At 42.9% G+C, this 21,867-nt stretch overlaps 1 long non-coding RNA gene across 10 annotated transcripts; it reads left to right on the top strand.

Moving 5' to 3' along the window:
- The first annotated feature begins 7,429 nt into the window (after positions 1–7,429).
- Positions 7,430–20,241, top strand: LOC147365753 (uncharacterized). Of its 10 annotated transcripts, XR_015132720.1 has the most exons (6): positions 7,430–7,813; positions 8,868–9,044; positions 9,952–10,146; positions 11,853–12,011; positions 12,938–13,335; positions 15,562–17,190. It is a non-coding gene; the product is annotated as an uncharacterized LOC147365753 (long non-coding RNA). The 10 variants fall into 10 exon arrangements; XR_015132723.1 differs by lacking the exon at positions 11,853–12,011 and having other exon boundaries at positions 15,562–17,192; XR_015132717.1 differs by lacking the exons at positions 9,952–10,146; positions 15,562–17,190 and adding an exon at positions 19,791–20,241 and having other exon boundaries at positions 7,431–7,813.
- The last annotated feature ends 1,626 nt before the right edge of the window (positions 20,242–21,867 follow it).

Consider the following 21,867-nt stretch of genomic DNA (forward strand, 5'->3'; position numbering starts at 1 on the left):
GTCGGGCAGTGAGGGCGCAGACAGAATAAATACCTAGCGTGAATGGACTCTCTTCCTGCCTGTCATCCCCTTCCAGTGTTTCCTGGGGGCTAAACCCAACTGGAAGCCAGAGGGCAAGGGGAGCACTGGACAGGTCATCCTTAGAGGTCAGCAGAGGAGTGTGGAAAATAAATGCTGAGGACTGGATGCAGAGGAACCACCACGTTTACTAATATTGTGATGCTTATCTGTCTGCATGTGATAGACCTTAAATTTTGCCCCTTAAATCCTGCCCCTTAAATTCTCAGAAGAAATGCTAAGCGAATCAGACTGTAAATATGTATCTCAATGACACAAACACAAGTGAAGGCACAGGCAAAATAGAGGCATGTACCACCCATCTAGAGCGCCCCCCACAGGCCAAGGGCCACCACCCAGGCGCTCAGAGCAGCTCAGCCCTCGGCTCCCATCCAGGAAGCGGCACGGGGGCCATCTCTCAGCCCTGGGCCACAGCTCTGTTAGCAAGGACCGCAAAGGAAACAAACCATGCAAAGAACCCCCACGCCTCCCTTCTGCACCACAAACCAGCAAAATCAGGAAGCAGAGCAATGAAAATCCCCATCCTACTAACCAATTGAGGATGTGCAAGTCTTCTGAGAGAAGAATGTAACCCTGGAAGTCTCGGGAGCGGATAACCAGCACCTGCACAGACCTGCAGGGCGAGGCCGGCACCCTCAGAAGGTGGGCTTCCAGGCCTCTTGGAGGAAGGCAGGTGACTCCCCCTTATTTGAAGCCTCCCTTAGGGTGGACGGCCTAGGCAGTGCGTGCTTAGTAACTCAGTAGTTTGCTACCCAATGGACTGTAGCCCACCAGGCTCTTCTGTGCATGGTGATGCTCCAGGCAAGAATACTGGAGTGGGTTGCCAAGCCCTCCTTCAGGGGATCTTCTCAACCCAGGTCTCCTGCATTGCAGGTGGATTCTTTACCCTCTGAGCCACCAGGGAAGCCCAAGAATATTGGAATGGGTAGCCTATCCCTTCTTCAGGGGATCTTCCCAACCCAGAAATCAAACCAGAGTCTCCTGCATTGCAGGCGGATTCTTTACCAGCTAAGCTACCCAGGTAGAAGCAATATTTTCTTGAGGGAAGAAACCAGCCCTTCCAATCTGGCTGCCTGCTCACAGAAAATCCAATCTAACAATCCTGTTATCAAAATATGCTCCCTCCCTCTTTTTAAATTGTGGTAAAATACACATAAAATTTACCATATAATCATTTTTAAGTGTATAGTGCAGGAGTGTTAAGTACATTTACTTGTTGTAATACCAATCTCCAGAACTCCATCTATCTTGTAAAACTGAACTCTATACCTATTAAACAACTCCCCTCCGCCCCCTTCCCTCAGCCTCTGGCAGCTGGGCTTCTACTTTCTGTCTCGAGGGATCTGACTGCTGTAGATCCCTCATATAAGTGGGATCATACAGTGTTCGTCCTTATGTGATCCACTTACTTCTGTTAGCAAAATGTCCCCAGGTTCATCCATGTTATGGTATGTGTGTGCATGCTAAATCATGTCTAATTCTTTTGAGACCCCATGGACTATAGCCTGCTAGGCTCCACTGCCCATGGGATTTTCCAGGCAAGAATACTAGAGTGGAGTACCCATTCTCCAGGGGATCTTCCCTACCTAGGGGTCAAATCCACATCTACATCTCCTGCATTGGCAGGTGGATTCTTTACCAGTGAGCCACCTGGGATGCCTCATCTATGTTGTACTGTAAGTCAGAATTTTGTTGTGTTCTAAGGCTGAATAATAGTCCGTTGTTTTGCTTATCTATTCATCCATCAACGAACACTATGGCTGCTTTCACCTTTTAGCCATTGTAATGCTGCCGTAAGTACAGGTGTATGAGTGTCACTTTGTGACTTTGCTTTCAATACTTTTGAGTATATAGCCAGAAATGAAATATCTACACATCTCTTTTTTATTCACCTTCATGTCAGTTGTTTCAGAGGCTGTGTTGAGGGAAGGGCCAAGGACTGAAAGTCATAAATCTGGGTTTTAAGTTTCCATTCTAACTCCCTGTGCTATGCTGTGCTTAGTCGCTCAGTAATGTCAGACTCTTTGGGACCACATGGACTGTAGCCCACTAGGCCCCTTTGTCCATGGGATTCTTCAGGCAAGAATACTGCAGTGAGTTCCCACGCCCTCCTCCAGGTGATCTTCCCAACCCAGGGATCGAACCCAGGTCTCCCGCATTGTGGGTGGATTCTTTACCAACTGAGCCACCAGGAAAGCCCATACTAACCTCCTACTGACTATATAATGTTGGGTATGTTTCTTAACATCTCTGAAACATGTGTTTGTTTGTTTTTCATACAACTGGTAATATATCACCCACAGTATTAGTTTCTCAGGGATACCGTAACCAAGTACTATAAACTGGATGCCTTAAAACCACAAACATGTATTCTTTCATCATTCTGTATGCTATAAAGTCCAAAATCAAGGTGTCAGCAAGGCTGCTTCCTTCTTGGTAGCTCAGAGGGGGAGTGTGTTCCATGTCTGCCCCCTGGCTCCTGGTGGTCGCTAGCAATCCTGGCCTCCGTGACTTTCAGCGGCATCCATTGTCACCCGACTCCTTTATCACACGGCTGTCTTGCCTGGTGTGTCTGTGTCTTTACATGACATTCTCTCCTCTCTGTGTGTCTAAATTTTCCCCATTTTACAAGGATACCAGTCACTGGATTAGGGCCCATTCTAATCCACTATGACATCATCTTAAATTGATTATACATGCAAAGACCCTATTTCCAAATAAGGTCCCACTCACATGTACTAGGACTTCCCTGGTGGCTCAGACAGTAAAGAGTCTGCCTGCATTGTGGGAGACCTGGGTCTGATCCCTGGGCGGGAAGATCCCCTGGAGAAGGAAATGGCAACCCACTCAAGTATTCTTGTCTGGAAAATCCCATGGATGGAGTTGCCTGGCAGGGTACAGTCCATGGGATTTCAAAGAGCTGAACACAACTGAGCGACTTTCACATACATATATACATACACACGTACACAGGTACTAGGGCCAGGACTTCAACATTACCTTCAGGAAGACAATTCAACCCCCAACAGCTAGCCTCCAGGATCTCTGTGAGCATTCAGTGCACTTTGTAAATACTGAAGAATCATACTGGGTGGGAGTATCATGTCTAAGCTGAGATTTAGCTTGTGTGTCTTCTGACTGCAAGGAGTTCCTTCTCCCTTTGCCTCTTGGTCTGGACTGCTGAGTTCATTCTTGCTTATTGAGTGCCCCTCTGGTTCTAACTGGAACTGCCTTTGCTATGTGTTGTTAAATGTTCAATGTCATTTTCATCCCTAGGAGAAGGAAGAACATTAAGGGTGGACAGGAGATCAAGTCTGGTCTTCACACTTTGTATTTTCTGTATCTTTGGATCTCTGAAGAATACACTCTCTGCTGCTTTGCATTGCTCCCCTTGTCCCAAAGGACAGGCAAAAATGTTGTGCCTGGACACTCTTGGAAAGCAAGACTATAGAGACTGCAAGGTCATCATGTCCTTCCCTGGCTTATCTAATTGTCACCACCTCCTTAAATACTGCACCCCAGAGGAGCTTAGGCTGCCTAGCTGATATATTATCTTCAGATGTTTGTCTGTGTCCTCTGCAACGTTCTTCAAGCTGAGACACACAAAACAGATTTACTGAGAGAAGGAACAGAAATTATTCACTCTTGGTACTTTAAATAACTATATTGCTGCTAAACAGCTTACTTACCCCTGAAACTTGTTCTCTAGAGGAATAACCATTTTCCAACATATGAAAATCAGCAATTCTAGAAGTACAATTAAGGGATGATTATTTGTGTTTATAAAGGATTTGTTATGTGATTCCTTAAATGAGACTATGAAAATAACTCCTTAAATGAAACTATACGAGCCATAATAACGGCCGAGCACCAAAGAATTGATGCTTTTGAACTGGAGAAGACTCTTGAGAATCCCTTGGATGGCAAAGAGATCAAACCAGGTAACTCTAAAGGAAATCAACCCTGAATATTCACTGGAAGGACTGACACCGAAGCTGAAGCTCCAGTACTTTGGCCACCTGATGTGAAGAGCCAACTCATTGGAAAGGACCCTGATGCGGGGAAAGACTGAGGGCAGGAGAAGAGGGCAACAGAGGGATGAGATGGTTGGATGGCCTCAACAACTCAATGGACATGAGTTTGAGCAAACTCTGGGAGATGGTAAAGGACAAAGAGCCTGGCATGCTGTGCAGTCCATGCCCTCGCAAAGAGTCAGACACGACTGAGTGACTGAACAACCAGCCACAATAATAATAAAAGATTTCACTTAAAATTTTTCTGAGCTCATCTACTGAAAAAAGGGGCTACTGATAAATCTATCACATAGACTCTTCCAGATATGCAAGTCTGGGGTCCTGAGCTAGACTTCTAAAGGAGTTCAGCTGATCTCCCCCATTCAACAGCTCAGCTGCCCTACAATCAGGTGGGCCCACCCCACACCTGACTGTCGAAACTGCAGCAGACAGCAATTTCGACAGACACGGTGACACAAACTCCTCAGCTGCCTGGACAGGTCGACCTGGCAATTTACTTACAGAGGCAGTTTTGCTTTAAGATCAACACCAGGGCAATTTGACTAGGCAGGTTGCTAAACCCTAACAAGCATACTGAGTCACTTGAGTCATGTCCGACTCTGCAATCCTATGGACTGTAGCCCGCCAGGTTTCTCTGTCCATGGGATTCTCAGGTAAGAATACTGGAGTGGGTTGCCATGCCTTCCTCCAGAGGACCTTCCCAAACCAGGAATCGAGCCCACATCTCTTACGTCTCCTGCACTGGCAGACAGGTTCTTTCCCCTAGCGCCACATGGGAAGCCCTAAAGCAAAGTCAGAATTTTAAAGTGTGTTTTTCATGCTCTCTGGGTCTAGTTGGTTTTAACATGCCATGGCTTTCTAGTGAAAGAACGAGACCAATACCCCACAGGAACAAACCCAAGCTGGGAATCAGAGCCACAAACGGCCACATTTTCCTCTGACCCTGTCACCCACCTGAGGTCAGGTGAAGAAGCTCTGGCTTTTACACATCGAGACAGACAGAACGTCGGGGTAGCTTATCTCCAGTTGTAAAAGCTTGCTGAATGCTACTAATAGCGTATGTAATTTCTCTGGGAAGCCTGGGGAGGAGTTTTCCATTCGTTACCTAGTGAATCAATTCTAGCTTAAATAGAAAGGACATGGGCTGCAGTCCACAATGCACGAGGCAGTACCGCATGGAAATCCTAGCAGGGTTTGATGCCAGGGTTTTGAAAACGAAAGAGAGGCCCTTCCTCACCTCCCTTTCACCCACTTCCCTGCCTGGAGTGTGGGAAAGGAGACTCAGCTCCCAGCAGAGGCAGCGTCTGTTCTCCGGCTGGTGCCCCTGAGAACCGATATCGCCGCTCGGGGAGCAGAGGCCGGTCAGCCGCTGAAAGGCGCGGACGAGATGATGCGATTACAAGGACCGAAAGAAAGCAGAGAGCGGGGTTCAGACAGGGGCTGAGAAAGGAAGAAAGACGGGCACTGTGAGTCCAGGAAAGTGGATAGTGGGGATTGCGGGCCTCTCGTGCTTTTGTCCTTCAAAGACGTCCCTCCTGAAATTTATTTGTCTGCTTCTCCCACGGGCCTTCTCAGAGGCCGGGGAAAATGAAGAATCTTGTTTACTGAAGAAGCAAATCTGACCAGAGGACCCATGAGTGTGGTGTATGGCAAGCAATAAAGACACGGGGCTGGGGGACTTCCCTGCTGTTCCAGTGGCTAAGACTCCACCCTCCCGATGCGGGAGACCTGGGTTCAATCCCCGGTCAGGGAACTAGATCCCACATGCCACAACTAAGACCCATGACAGCAAAAAAAAAAAAAAAACCAGACATGGGCCCAGAAAGTTCATTTTCCTGCCCTCTATCTCAGCACCTTTCCACTGTCAGCTCCCATCCCTTGTCACACCGGGGACAACTCATAGGGCAGATGGACTTGTTTTCCTTTGGATAATGGCCTTGATTCCTGGCACCACTCTAGTACCCATCCTCCGTCTCAAGCCCTTTTCATCCACATATTTGAAACCACTCTCTACTGCTGGCCCTTATACCCTCTAACTCACGGGAGCTGAGGATCCAAATCAAACTGCCTGCAAAGTGCAGCCAAGGACCCTGCCGGGCACTGCGGCAGACCCAGCCCTCACTCCCACCTCTGACAACGCATGCATTTGAAGCGGGTAACTGTTCACTTGCTGTTACTGAGTTGGCAGTTTCTTACTTGGAATCAGGAAACCCTAGTCATTTTCTTAAAGGAAAAAAAAAAAAAGAGAGAATTTGAACTTAACCTTTTTTTAACTTAACCCTTTATTTCTTTTTCAGAGCTGCTCCTCTAACAGCCATGGGAAAGATTTATAAAATTACAGCCTGGTCCCTGATGAAGAAATGCCAATAAATTTAGTTTTAAATGGGTCATAAAAATCTCCCGGGGTGCTTTCCTCATCCCTTAATAGCAGCATTGTGGGAAAGTGTAATTCTTTAAGGAATTGGGTTAGAATCGCTTCCTCCTTAAGGAAACAAGTTCCAGAACTTTTCTTAATCAACTGAATCTTTTCCTACCTCTGTGCTGTAAAATGTGTCAGGGCATATTCTTTGTGTGTGTTAGTCGCTCAGTTGGGTCCGACTCTTTGTGACCCTATGGACTGTAGCCGGCTAGGCTTCTCTGTCCATGGGATTCTCCAGGCAAGAGTACTAGAATTGCCATTCCCTTCTCCAGGGGATCTTCCCGACCCAGGGATTGAACCTGGGTCTTCTGCCTTGCATGCAGATTCTTTACCACCTGAGCCACCATCAGGGTACATTCTTGAGAGTGTTGTTTTTTCCCCCACTAGTAACCCTGTAGGAAGGACATTGTGCTCGATAGACCACTCACAGTTAAAGATTTCCAGATACTGTCAGGAATAGTCTGAGAGCAGCAAGACAGCTGAGATAACTAGGAACCACCCGCTCAGCCATCCTCCCCAGCTGCACGGGCGAGGCCTGGGGTTTTGACACTAGATTCTCTTGTAAAGAGGGAACCTCCACGATTCTCTAAACTTCTCAGACACAGGAAAAAGGGACTGAACCAACGTGGTTGTCCCTGTGATTCACTTTACTGTTCCATAACACCCTGGGGATGTCACCAACAAGAAAGATGAGAAAACGTGATTCCATGTCATGACTTGGACAGACCGTAACTGCACTGGGAGTGGGGTCAGCAGAATAACAATCACTGCCAAAGGTGTCCACGTCCTGACCCCCAGCACCTTATGTGATGGAAGGGACTTCTCAAATGTAATTAAGTGAAGGATCTTCAGATGGAGCCAGTTTCCTGGATTCTCCAGCTGGGCCCAATGCAATCACAAGAATCCTGATAAGAATCCTTACATGTCAAAGACAGGAAGGCGGGCGAGAGCCAGAGTGGTGGGGTGTGAGGAAGACAAGACTGGCCATTGTAGGCAAGTAGATGGGAGGGCTGGAGCCAGGAGTGCAGGCAGTTTCTGGAAGCTGGGAAAGGCAAGGAAACAGATTCTTCCCAAGGAGCCTCCAGAAGGGACTCATCCCTGTCCTGGTTTGAGCCCACTGAGATGCATTTCAGGTTTCTGACCTCCAGAACTGAGGGTAACGAATGCGTGGTGTTTTAAGCCTCTGATTTGTGGTAATGTGTTACAGCAACCATAGTAAAGTAATACTGGGAAAAAGCTGAAAACCAGTATTCTCTAGAAGCTGTGAACTGGAGATTCCAAGGTAAGCATTCACATTTGGGTAGTTTACATATCTCGTTTGGACTCTATAACAACCTCAGTAGACTGCAAGCCATTTTACTAGCAAAAAGCTGTAAGAGGTCAAATTCTGTGTTTTGTTCACTGTTATGTCCTCAGCACCTAGAGAAGTGTTTAGTTCAATATATGCTGAATGTATTACTCAGTAAACATCACTCTGGGCCAATCGGGTAGTATTATATAATTCACAGGTAACTTAAACAGTAACCTTGTTTAGAAATGACTTAACAGGTTGAGACTTCCAGGTGGTCAAGATTCCAAGCTTCCAATGCAGGGGGTCAAGGTTCGATCCCTAGTCGGGGAACTAGATCCCACATGCTGCAACTAAGAGCCGGTGCAGCTAAACATGTATATATTGAAAATGGAAAGAAATGACTAGTATGCTTATCTCTACTCTCCCCATTCTTTTCCAAACCACCATCCTCCCCAGCTGCTTCACTAATCTTGCCTCAGCCACCTCTTAGCGTTAGCCTCTCAGTCGCATCCAACTCTTTGCGAACCCATGGACTGAAGCCTGCCACGCTCCTCTGTCTAGGAGATTCTCCAGGCAAGAGTACTGGAGTGGGTTGCCATTCCCTTCTCCAAGGGATCTTCCCAAATCAGGTATAGAACCTGGTCTCTTGCTTTGTAGGCAGATTCTTTATTGTCTGAGCCACCAGGGACGTCCATGCTCCTCTCTCAATACTCGGCCATATTCTAGACTAAGGGATCTTTTGAAAACACACACAGGAGTGTCCTTTACTCTCCTCGCTTCCCACCAGGTCCTGGAATAGAGAACAGAATCTCCAACAGCCTGGCAGCTCCCTACTCTTGCCCCTGCCTGCCTGCCCAGGCTCACCAGACATCACTCCTGCCGGCTCTCTCTCTGACCAGTCAGAAGTTCAGCGTGCCCAGTCCCTCCAGCCTCAGGGGCTGTACTCATGCTGGGCCCTGTGTCTTGAGTGTTCCCTCTCCCACAATGCTCCCAGCCTGCTCCTAGGTAACTCCTGCTCATCCTGCATTTTCGTTATCATTTCCAGGAAGCCTTCTGCAGCCTATACACCACCAGATTCATTGTTCGCTCCTCACCCCGCCCACACGCTCTCACGGCATCCCACATTTCCCTTCATAGCATGTATCTGACTTCTCAACACCTAGCCGCAGATTTGCAAGTAGGAAAGCAAGGCACATTTGTGGCACAGATGAATTTCCTGAAGGTAAGTGATTTCCCTGAAGTCACACAGCTTGAAGTGCTGGAGCTAGGAATAGACACAGGTGTTCTGATTTCCACATCTTTCCACGACTCCACATGGCCTCGCGAAAAACAGGAGAGAAAGTAGTACCAAGACCGGAGCAGAGAATGCTCCAGAGCGGAAGCACAGAAAAGTAATGGACTCAGTCCTGCATATGGACGGTAGACACGAGACTCTGGCTTTGAGCACAGTGCTTCCTGGTCCAGAAAGAGCAGCAGCAGGGTTTCCCACAAACCTCTGACAGATTACTTAGAAAACAGCACGAGTTCACCAGAATTTACAATCAAATTTTGCTTGAGGACAAGAAGACTATCAAAGTGAGTTAGCAAATCGTGAATCCCATAGTGGTATCTGCCAAAAAACTATTGTGTCTCCATAAAATTTATATGTTGAAGCCCCAACCCTCAGTATGACTGTATTTGGAGATAGGACTGCTGCTGCTGCTGCTGCTGCTGAGTCGCGTCAGTCGTGTCGGACTCTGTGCAACCCCATAGACGGCAGCCCACCAGGCTCCCCCATCCCTGGGATTCTCCAGGCAAGAACACTGGAGTGGGTTGCCATTTCCTTCTCCAATGCATGAAAGTGAAAAGTGAAAGGGAAGTCGCTCAGTCGTGTCCGACTCTTAGTGACCGCACTGACTGCAGCCCACCCGGCTCCTCCGTCCATGGGATTTTCCAGGCAGGAGGACTGGAGTGGGGTGCCATTGCCTTCTCCGGGAGATAGGACTATTAAGACATAATTATCTACTTTCTACTTATTTGCACAACCCCATGGTACCCATCATATAGTAGGTTCACAACTTTTTTAATAACAGAATCATTTCACTAACACTCCTAAATAGTAACTGCTAAAATGAACTGAAACTTTCTAGGTCAAGAGAAAAAAAGACAAGATTGCATGAAGTCATAAAGATGGGGTTCCAATCTGATAGGATTGGTGGCCTTAAGATAAAGAGACAGGAAGGACCATGTGAGTACACAGGGAAAAGGTGACCATCTGCAAGCAGGAAGAGATCTCTCCACAGAAGCCAACCATACTGGCACCCAGACTTCTAACCTCCAAAACTGTGAGAAAATTAATTTCTGTTGTGTAAGCCACCCTATCTATTGCATTTATTTATTTATGTTCTGTGGCAGTCCAAGCAGACTAAGACAATGCGCAAATGTTTATAGCATTAATTTAAATTGTGCAGTGGTTCTGGATAAGAAGATTACAGCAAAATTAATTTCTGTTAAGAGGGTTATAGTGGATATCTGCTATTTGCCAGCTCAGCATCAATACCCCCTGTTCTTTTAGTAACAGCACCTGATTTTACTTTGGGTACTACCAAATCTTTTCCCACTACCACCCCAAACTTTTGACTGCAGCAGCCTGAGTGGAATTGTCAATTATGCCATATTTTCTACTGCCAAGAAGTGGCCCAGACCAGATTATCACAGAAATGTGAAAATTGAGCACAGTGACATAAGGACTGGAATATATTGGAGCTAAATTTTTTTTTCATTTTATTATCTTATTTATTTTGGCTGTGCTGGGTCTTCGTTGCTCCCTGGGCCACTCTCTAGCTGCAGTGCACGAGTTTCTCACTGTGGTGGCTTCTCGTTGCAGAGCACGGGCTGCAGGGTGCATGGGCTTCAGTAGCTGAGGCAAGCGGGCTCTAGAGCACAGATTCAGTAGTTGTGGTACACGGGATTAGTTGCCCCACTGCATGTGAGATCTTCCCAGATCAGGAATTGAACCTGTGTCTCCTGCATTGTGGAGAAGGCAATGGCACCCCACTCCAGTACTCTTGCCTGGAAAATCCCATAGATGGAGGAGCCTGGTAGGCTGCAGTCCATGGGGTCGCTAAGAGTCAGACACGACTGAGCGACTTCCCTTTCACTTTTCACTTTCATGCATTGGAGAAGGAAATGGCAACCCACTCCAGTGTTCTTGCCTGGAGAATCCCAGGGACGGGGGAGGCTGGTGGGCTGCCGTCTATGGGGTCACACAGAGTCGGACACGACTGAAGCGACTTAGCAGCAGCAGCAGCAGCTCCTGCATTGACAGGTGGATTCTTCACCACTGAACCACCAGAGAAGACCTGGAGCTAATTTATTTTGATGATAATACCTAGGAAAAAATACTGCCTAATAGTTTCTACTGTCTAGATTCTTGGAGCTACACTAAATCCTGCCATTTCCAAAGTCTGCTTGGTCAATTATATCTTCACTTTGGTGACACCCCATATCCTCACAATAAATTACTTTCTAGTTTTAACTAGTCAGCATTGGTTTTGGTTGCTTGCAACCGTGAAACTCTGACAGATACGTGGGTCTGTCAAATCTGTGCTGTTGATCTTATCTTAATGCCAATGAATTATTTTTGTATAATTATGCAACTAAAATGCATGCACTTTGAAAGCTACTCATGGTTTGGAAAGAATGTCATTTTAAAAAAGAGTTTAGTGATTAATGTACTATAGGAAAATGTACTATGTTTCTGGAAATAGTCTTCTGATTTTTTTTTAATTAACAAGAGAACCCTAATATTTAGGGCCATCTGGGTAACTCATCTGGAGTTGATGAAATTTCTATTCTGAAATATTTACAAAACAGTGAGAATAAAGAGGATCATATATGTTTGGGGTTGCTTTTTTTTTTTTTTTTCCTTTTATCGTTGGCTGTGCTGGGTCTTCGTTGCTGTGCGTGGGCTTTCTCTAGTTCCAGTGAGCGGGGGCTGCTCTTCGTTGCTCTGCTGGGCTTCTCACTGTGGTGGCTTCTCTTGTTGCAGAGTACAAGCTCCAGGCACTTGGGTTTCAGGAGTTGTCGCACATGGACTTGGTTGCTCTGAGGCCCGTGGAATCTTCTCAGACCAAGGATTGAACTCATCCCCTGCCTTGGCAGACAGATTCTTACCCACTGAGCCACCAGGGATGTCCAAGTCATATATGTATATACATTTTAAAATTAAAATGGCATGATGTCACAGACCTGAGGAATAAAAGAATCCACCTAGGACATCAATTTTAGTCAAATTCTAATTTTTCTTTTGCATGAAGTTGAATTTGGGCTTATTATTCTCAGTCTATTTTAGTGTTCTCCTGAAAACCCACATCAAAGATGTGGAGCCAGACAATGAATCAGAGGGAGCTCTGGGGGCAAATTACCATGACTTTTGTGGTAACATTTGCGAATTGAGGAAACTTGGTCCTCCTTGAGGGGCTTGATGCATTTATACTTTTCTCTTTTGATAAAGAGGCATGGAGGATGGGGAGATGCTTGATGTATAATGATGAATGTTTAAGAACAATTTGTTTGCTCACTGAAATAGCCCTGACATTTAAAATTATTTTTTAAGAACACTTTAATTTGCATTTTTATTGTGAAACATGTCCTTTTTACAAAAGGACTGTATAAAATGTATCAGTAGAATTTAAAGAACCATGGCCTTTGAGAAATGGGACATTACCAAAACCCCCTTTTGAATTCCTGATCCCTTTCCCACAGAAGTAGCCACCAGTCTATATTTTATATTGTTCATTCATTCTCTTGTTTTCTTGATAGTTTCATCTCATATGTATGGTCTCTAAAGAATATATTGCGCGTATTCCTTGTGACTTGCATCTTTTGTTCAATATTGTTTTTAGATTACTTAAAACTGAAACACGTACCTTGGTTCATTCATTTTACATTACTATATCATTTTCTGCTTGATAAGTATACCATAATTTGTTTATCCTTTTATGGGTTATTTATAAATCTCTGGTCTTAAAAGTAGACTTCTCCATAAACACTACGATATTGCAAAAATGGTGAACTATGATTTCTGAGGAAAGATCACAAAGGACATCACAGTTTGACTTTCCTTTGTTTTAGATCATTTTCTCTGAGAGAAGCCAGCTGCCATGTTGTAAGGATGCTCAAGCAGTTTCTCCCCACGGCAACAGCCAACATCAGTTTGCTAGCCATGTGTGTGAGCCACCTTGGAAGCAGACCTTCTAGTCCCAGTCGAGCCTTTAGAAGACTACAGCTCAGCTACTTTCTTTCTTTTCTTTTTCTTTTATTATGCATTTTATTTTCATATAAATTCACATCCTAGAAAAATTAAAATAGAAACACTAAATACAGCATTGCACAGAGCAATCTCTGTTAAATGCCCCATTGTATCATTGAAGTTCATACCCACGTGGAGGGACTGAAGGAGACAGGAAGATGGCAGAACAGCAACCCGAGAGCCACCACTGTGTCTGTGCACATCAGCTACAGACTGAAAGGTAAGGACAGTATTTTACATAAATAGAAACAGAGTTACAATTCAGATTTTCTTTTTAAGTCGCTTCCATAATTGGTTTGCAATAGCAACAGATTCTCCCCTTTATTCATAGCCATACCCCAAGACATATCATTTTTAAAAATCTATTAATGTTAGACAAAGCCATCACAGTGCTTCAGGAGTGACTTAAAGAAAACCCCAATCAAGTCACAGTACTCAGACAGGTGGGTTTAATGAACAAGTCCTAGGTAGATATCAATACATCTAAAAGTTACTCTTTTTTTTTTGGCCAACAGTCATGTTTGGCAATTTTATGAGGATCATTTAAATCTTTTTTAAATGATCTCTTTTTTTTTAATTGACATATGGTTGATTTACAATGTTATGTAAGTCTCAGATGTACAACATAGTGATTCATAACTTTTTAAGGTTGTACTCCATTCATAGTTATTATAAAATATTGGCTATATTCCCTGGATGTATGATATCCTTGTCTCACTAATTTCTTGAGTCAGACCTCACGACACATCCTAAGCAAGAATCACCTAGCTAAGCCACTCTCAAATTCCTCACCCACAGAAACTTTGAGATAATAAGTGTTTACTAAGTCTAGAAGCAAAGGAAAATGTAATTCACATGGTTTATTTTGGTTTTGGTTTGTATTTCCCTATTCAGTTCAGTCGCTCAGTTGTGTCCGACTCTTTGTGACCCCATGAACCACAGCACGCCAGGCCTCCCTGTCCATCACCAACTCCCGGAGTCCACCCAAACTCATGTCCATTGACTCCGTGATGCCATCCAACCATCTCACCCTCTGTCGTTCCATTCTCCTCCCACCTTCAATCTTTCCCAGCATCAGGGTCTTTTCCAATGAGTCAGTTCTTCACATGAGGTGGCCAAAGTACTGGAGTTTCAACTTCAGCGTCAATGAACACCCAGGACTGATCTCCTTTAGGATGGACTGGTTGGATCTCCTTGCACTCCAAGGGACTCTCAAGAGTCTTCTCCAACACCACAGTTCAAAAGCATCAATTCTTCATTGCTCAGCTTTCTTTGTAGTCCAACTCTCACATCCATACATGACTACTGGAAAAACCATAGCCTTGACTAGACAGACCTTTGTTGGCAAAGTAATGTCTCTGCTTTTCAATATGCTGTTACTAATGAGGTTAACACATTCTCCTATGGTTCTGAACTTTTTGTATTCCTTTTCTGTTTAAGTATCTGTCTCACATGTTTTCTCCATTTTTGTGTTGGTTTGTCTTTCCTTATTTTTTTCAAAGTTTTTATATATATTTCAGATACTAAATTTTTGTTAATAAAGGTTGCAAATATCATCTCCTAGTTTTGGGTTTTTTTAATTTTCTGATTTTGGGGTTGTTTATTGTGTCTTTGACTATCTGAACCCTCATTTTTAATGTACTTGAGTGTATTCATCTTTTCCTGCATAATTTTCACTTTTGTGTCTTCTTTAAGAAACTTTATTTACTAAAGATTTTTCATATATTCCCTATACACTATTTCTAAAACTGTAAGGTTGTGCCTTTTACATTGTCTTTAACACCTAGATTGACCTTATGATACAAGATTAGACTCAATTTTCAGGTTTTTAAAAGTGTATGGGAACCAAATCGTCCTTAGGCCATTAACAAAATAATCTACTCTTTCCCAGTGATCTGTGAAAATCCAGTTTCTATATGTGCATATATGGGAGTTTCCTTCTTGACTCTGTTTCACTCGGTTTTGCTTGTCAATTTATCTCATCCTGCATCAACATCCTATTCTTAATAATATAATCTGATAATAAGTCATTTTATCCAGTAATGCAAGTCTTTTCACTTTTCATTTTCCTTGGTCTTTTATGCTTCCCTGTAAATTTTTAAATCAGCTTGTCAAATTCCACAAACAACACGGCAGTATTTTTGCTTATTGGAGTTTCATATCTATAGATCAATTGGGGAAGATTTGAAATCTTTATAGAACAGAGTACTAGCCATAAACATCATATATTTATTTAACATATTCTTCAGTATCACACATTTTTGTTAGATTTATTTCAAGTTATTATATTTCTATGCCATTGTAAATACCATTTATGAATAAGGTTTTCTAAATAATTGTCTATAAAAATGGCATCAACACACGTATGTATACACATTTATATGCATTTGCTTTGCATCCAGGAGTGAGTGCTGACAAGCTTTTTATTGTTATAATTCATTTGTAGATTATTTTCTTCATAGACAATCATATCACCTGCAAATCATATTGAAGGAGGAAACAGACAGAGTTGGACTCCATCTTAGGCCAGGCTGCGAACATTAGGCTACACGCATGGTCACCCTCCCAATGGACTCTGAACTTTGTGCCCAGTGTCTATAGAAGTGGCATACCAATGGAAAACCAGACCCCCCCCCCCCGATAAAAGAGCCTCAGGACTTGTACTTGGACTCTCCATTGCCTAAAAGAATACGCTAATTATCTCTGCAACAGAACAAAGTTGTAAATTCCATTATATTTATCGGGATATGACCACAGGCCTATTGATAAACGTTCACTGTTTATCTAGTCTTGTGACACATGAATCACGGGTTAACTTTGACTGTATCTCTCTTTTACCTTGTCCAGACTAGTTTCAAGAAATTTGGGGAGGTGGGTTTGGGCAAGTACACTTAGGGTATATAAGGTTTTCACAAAAACGGTCGGGGTCCTTGGCTAAGAGGAGACTCTGCCTTGGGCCCACCGGTGTTATAAACTGCACTCCATCTGCAGGGTCCTTCTGAGTGAGTTTGTTTCCCGGAATGTGTGGCTACAACAATATTCATTTTATTTCCGTTTTAATCCTTAAACCTTCTGTTTATCCTGTCTCATCACACAGTGCTAAACAGAAGTGGTAATAATGGGCTTCCTTGTCTTGTTTCTCATCTTGAAGGCAATGCTTTCCACATTTTAACATTAACTGTGGCATCTGCTGTAGGCTTTTTGTACATGCCTGTAACAGACTCTGTGATATGCCTCTGAGGTCCCTCTTTTCTGAGCTGAAGTAATTCTTCCAGCAGTTGGCGGTACTACTGGCAAACAGCCCTGGACCATCAACCTTCTTTAGCTAAAGAGAGTCAACCTGCCTATATCACATCCACTTCCTGGGGTAGCTCACCTTGGGTGGCTGGTTGACACAAGGTATAAAGGCCCACCTATCACCCCAAGTCAAACCAACTCCAAAGGGCTACCCTCATTCCAGCACTCTCTTTAGGGTTGGGTGAAGCTTTCCCTGAGTCTACACTGCAGCCTGACTTCTCCCTTCTCTGCCCAGTCTTAATTCCTGCTTTCTCTTCCAAAGATCCTAACCTTGGGAACACTCCCTAATCAGTTTCCTCCATGTTAACCTCCATCTCAGACACTTCCTGAGAAACTCAAGCTATGACAGTGACTATTTGCAGTTTTCCAATTTTTCTAATCTAAATGAATATCAAGTTTTTCTAATGTTTCTTCTGCATCAATTGGAGTAATCATCTGTTTTTTCTCTATTGTTTATGAGGCTGTAGACAATTTAAAAGTAAACTGATAATTACATTTGTGGGATGAAGACATTTTGATCGTAATGTACTATCTTTGTGCATTTTCAGATTCAATTTGCTAATATAAATTTTGTTCAGAATTTGTATTCGTGGTCATGATTGAGATTGGCTTATTTCAGGGTTTTCTGGGTTTCCATTTTGCTTGTAATCTTTTTGTCTAGATTTGACATCAAGATAATCTTGGCTTCATAAAATAAGTTGGGGAGTATTTCCCTCCATTTCTGGTCTCTGAAAGGGTTGGGGAAGACTGGAATTATCTGAAGATCAAAATTGCTCTGTGCAAAGGTTTTTAACTATTTCGTTTCTTTAATGGTTATAAGACTATTCAGGTTCTCTAATTCTTCTTGAAATATATTTTACAATTTGTATTTCTATAAGAAATATTTTCATCCAGTTTGTAAAATAATTTACTTTTCTCATGACTTTGACATTTTTAGTCATAGCATTTTTTTTGTTCATCCCATTTATTTTGAGACTACTCTCCCTTTTTCCCTTAATTTTCGCAGAGGTTTGTTTTTGTATTCTTTTTCAAAAAATCAGTTTAGAGACTATGTCGATTTCCCTGTTGTATGTTTGTTTATTTTTCTATTTCATCATTTTCTTCTAAAATTGCATTACTTTTTTCTTTCATTTATTCTCTTGTTCTTTTTTTAACTTCCTAAGATAGACATTTAATTTACTAATTTTGAAACCTGATTCTTCTTAATATAAATTTCCCTAAGTACCATTTTATTTGAATCCCCCCAAATTTGATGGGGAGTACAAAGAATAGCAAGAAGAGATAAGAAAGCCTTCCTCAGAGATCAATGCAAAGAAATAGAGGAAAACAACAGAATGGGAAAGACTAGAGATCTCTTCAAGTAAATTAGAGATACCAAGGGAACATTTCATGCAAAGATGGGCTCGATAAAGGACAGAAATGGTATGGACCTAACAGAAGCAGAAAATATTAAGAAGAGGTGGCAAGAATACACAGAAGAAGTGTACAAAAAAGATCTTCACGACCCAGATAATCACGATGGTGTGATCACTGACCTAGAGCCAGATATCCTCGAATGTGAAGTCAAGTGGGCCTTAGAAAGCATCACTATGAACAAAGCTAGTGGAGGTGATGGAATTCCAGTTGAGCTATTTCAAATCCTGAAAGATGATGCTGTGAAAGTGCTGCACTCAATATGCCAGCAAATTTGGAAAACTCAGCAGTGGCCACAGGACTGGAAAAGGTCAGTTTTCATTCCAATCCCAAAGAAAGGCAATGCCAAAGAATGCTCAAACTACCGCACAATTGCACTCATCTCACATGCTAGTAAAGTAATGCTCAAAATTCTCCAAGCCAGGCTTCAACAATACATGAACCATGAACTTCCAGATGTTCAAGCTGGTTTTAGAAAAGGCAGAGGAACCAGAGACCAAATTGCCAACATCCGCTGGATCATCAAAAAAGCAAGAGAGTTCCATAAAAACATCTATTTCTGCTTTATTGACTATGCCAAAGCCTTTGACTGTGTGGATCACCATAAACTGTGGAAAATTCTGAAAGAGGTGGGAATACCAGACCACCTGACCTGCCTCTTGAGAAACCTGTATGCAGGTCAGGAAGCAACAGTCAGAACTGGACATGGAACAACAGACTGGTTCCAAATAGGAAAAGGAGTTCGTCAAGGCTGTATATTGTCACCCTGCTTATTTAACTTATATGCAGAGTACATCATGAGAAACGCTGGGCTGGAAGAAGCACAAGCTAGAATCAAGATTGCCAGGAGAAATATCGATAACCTCAGATACGCATTTGACACCACCCTTATGGCAGAAAGTGAAGAGGAACTAAAAAGCCTCTTGATGAAGGTGAAAGAGGAGAGTGAAAAAGTTGGCTTAAAGCTCAACATTCAGAAAATGAAGATCATGGCATCTGGTCCCATCACTTCATGGGAAATAGATGGGGAAACAGTGGAAACAGTGTCAGACTTTATTTTTCTGGGCTCCAAAATCACTGCAGATGGTGACTGCAGCCATGAAATTAAAAGACACTTATTCCTTGGAAGGAACGTTATGACCAACCTAGACAGCATATTGAAAAGCAGAGACATTACTTTGCCAACAAAGGTCCGTCCAGTCAAGGCTATGGTTTTTCCTGTGGTCATGTATGGATGTGAGAGTTGGACTGTGAAGAAGGCTGAGCGCCGAAGAATTGATGCTTTTGAACTGTGGTGTTGGAGAAGACTCTTGAGTGTCCCTTGGACTGCAAGGAGATCCAACCAGTCCATTCTGAAGGAGATCAGCCCTGGGATCTTTGGAAGGAATGATGCTAAAGCTGAAACTCCAGTACTTTGGCCACCTCATGCGAAGAGTTGACTCATTGGAAAAGACTCTGATGCTGGGAGGGGTTGGGGGCAGGAGGAGAAGGGGACGACAGAGGATGAGATGGCTGGATGGCATCACTGACTCAATGGACGTGAGTCTGAGTGAACTCCAGGAGTTGGTGATGGACAGGGAGGCCTGGCGTGCTGCGATTCATGGGGTCACAAAGACTTGGACATGACTGAGTGACTGAACTGAACTGAACTTTTATCATTGTTTAGAGCATAAGATTTTCTAATTTCTATGATTTTTTTCTTTGACCCTTAGACATGTGTGGTTTTTTGAATAGCTAAATATGTAGGATTTTCTTATCTCTAATTTAGTTGCCTTATGTTAGAGAAGTGATCTGTATGACACCAGTCCTTTAACTTGAGGTTTTACATTGATAGGTGTGGAAACAATACCAATTTTCAAAGTGTCAGTTTTCATAATGTTTCATCTGTGCTTCAAAAAGATGTGTATACTCCAATTTGGGGCTTAAGTTTTATTTTTCTCTTTGAATCTTCTCTTATCTTCACAGATACTGTCAGCCTTACTGTTTACTATGAGAGATATTGGAGATTCCCTGTCGCTCAGCAGTAAAGAATCCACCTGCAATGCAGGAAACCTGTGTTCGATCCCTGGGTCGTGAAGATTCCTTGGCGTAGGAAATGGCAACCCACTCCAGTATTTTTGCATGGAAGATTCCATGGACAGAGGAGCCTGGTGGGTTACAAGCCCATGGGGTCACAAAGAGTTGGACATGACTGAGTACACACACACATGAGACAGATTTATTACTATGAGAGAGATTTAATATTTCCAAGTATGCTTGCGGACTACCAATTTATCTTCACAGTTCTATATTTGGTTTATATAATTTGAGACTTCATTAAGTGCATACAAGTTTTGACTTGTATCATCCTGAGCAATTTAACTTTTTCCATCATAAAGTGACTTTAACCCTTAATTATACTTTGTCTAGTAACAATTTTGCTAAGAGTGGTTGTAATTATTTATATTGTTGTTGTTGTTCGGTCACTAAGTAATGTCTGACTCTTTGAGACCCATGAAGTGCAGCACGCCAGGCTCCCTGTCCTTCACTGTATCGCAGAATTTGCTCAAATTCATGTCCACTGGGTCAGTGGTGATATCTAACCATCTCATTCTCTGCTACGCCCTTCTCCTTTTGCCTTCTCTTTCCCAGCATCAGGGACTTTTACATATTTGCATTTAATCTAGCACTGAATCATGTACTTTCTCTTTGTCTTAAATTTCTGTTTCTTTTTTTCTTCCTAGCTTTCTTGCCTTCTTTTAAACTGATTAAAATTGCTATATCTTTACCATCCCATTTTTCCTTCTCCGTTTCTTTAAGAGTTATACTATTTCTAGCCTTTTAAAGGCAATTCAAGCTATTTTAATTCACATACCTAAAAATTATAGTTAATATCCTTATTCCCTTCCTGAAAGACATAAGAACCTTAAACATTTAACTCTCTTACCTTTCTATACCTTATAAGTTTATTGCTGTCTATCTAGTCTTTTAGTTAATCTTAATGTTTTATTTGTGGGAAAAATTTTGTTTTATACAGTTCAGTTCAGTCGCTCAGTCATGTCTGACTCTTTGCGACCCCATGAACCACAGCACACCAGGCCTCCCTGTCCATCACCAACTCCTGGAGTTTACCCAAACTCATGTCCATTGAGTTAGTGATGCCATCCAACCATCTCATCCTCTGTTGTCCCCTTCTCCTCCTGCTTCCAATCTTTCCCAGCATCAAGGTCTTTTCAAATGAGTCAGCTCTTCACATCAGGTGGCCAAAATATTGTAGTTTCAGCTTCAGCATCGGTCCTTCCAATGAACACCCAGGACTGGTTTCCTTTAGAATGGACTGGTTGGATTTCCTTGCAGTCCAAGGGACTCTCAAGAGTCTTCTCCAACACCACAATTCAAAAGCATGTTCTTCTGTCCTCAGCTTTCTTTATAGTCCAACTCTCACATCCATACATGACTATTGGAAAAACCATAGCTTTGACTAGATGGACCTTTGTTGACAAGTAATGTCTCTGCTTTTCAATATGCTGTCTAGGTTAGTCATAACTTTCCTTCCGAGGAGTAAGCGTCTTTTAATTTCATGGCTGCAATCACCATCTGCAGTGATTTGGGAGCCCCCCAAAATAAAGTCAGCCACTGTTTCCACTGTTTCCCCATCTATTTCCCATGAAGTGATGAGACCAGATGCCATGATCTTAATTTTCTGAATGTTGAGTTTTAAGCCAACTTTTTCACTCTCGTCTTTCACTTTCATCAAGAGGCTTTTTAGTTCCTCTTCACTTTCTGCCATAAGGGTGGTGTCATCTGCATATCTGAGGTTATTGATATTTCTCCTGGCAATCTTGTTTGCATCTATCCACATATTTAGCAATATTTTAGCTCCCCATTCTTTCTTGCATCTCAGACCTTCCTTCTCTCCAGCATAAATGGAAATTTCAGTTTCTTCTTGTTGTTTTCAGTTGCTCAGTCATGTCCAGCTCTTTGCAACACCATGGACTGGACCACACAAGGCTTCCCTGTCCTTCACCACCTCCTGGAGTTTGGTTAAACTCATGTCCTTTGA

The sequence above is a fragment of the Bos grunniens genome, chromosome 9 (genome assembly GCF_055505025.1).
Source record: "Bos grunniens cultivar Pamir isolate PY7600 chromosome 9, Bosgru_T2T1.0, whole genome shotgun sequence".
In the NCBI taxonomy this organism is placed as follows: Eukaryota; Metazoa; Chordata; class Mammalia; order Artiodactyla; family Bovidae; genus Bos; species Bos grunniens.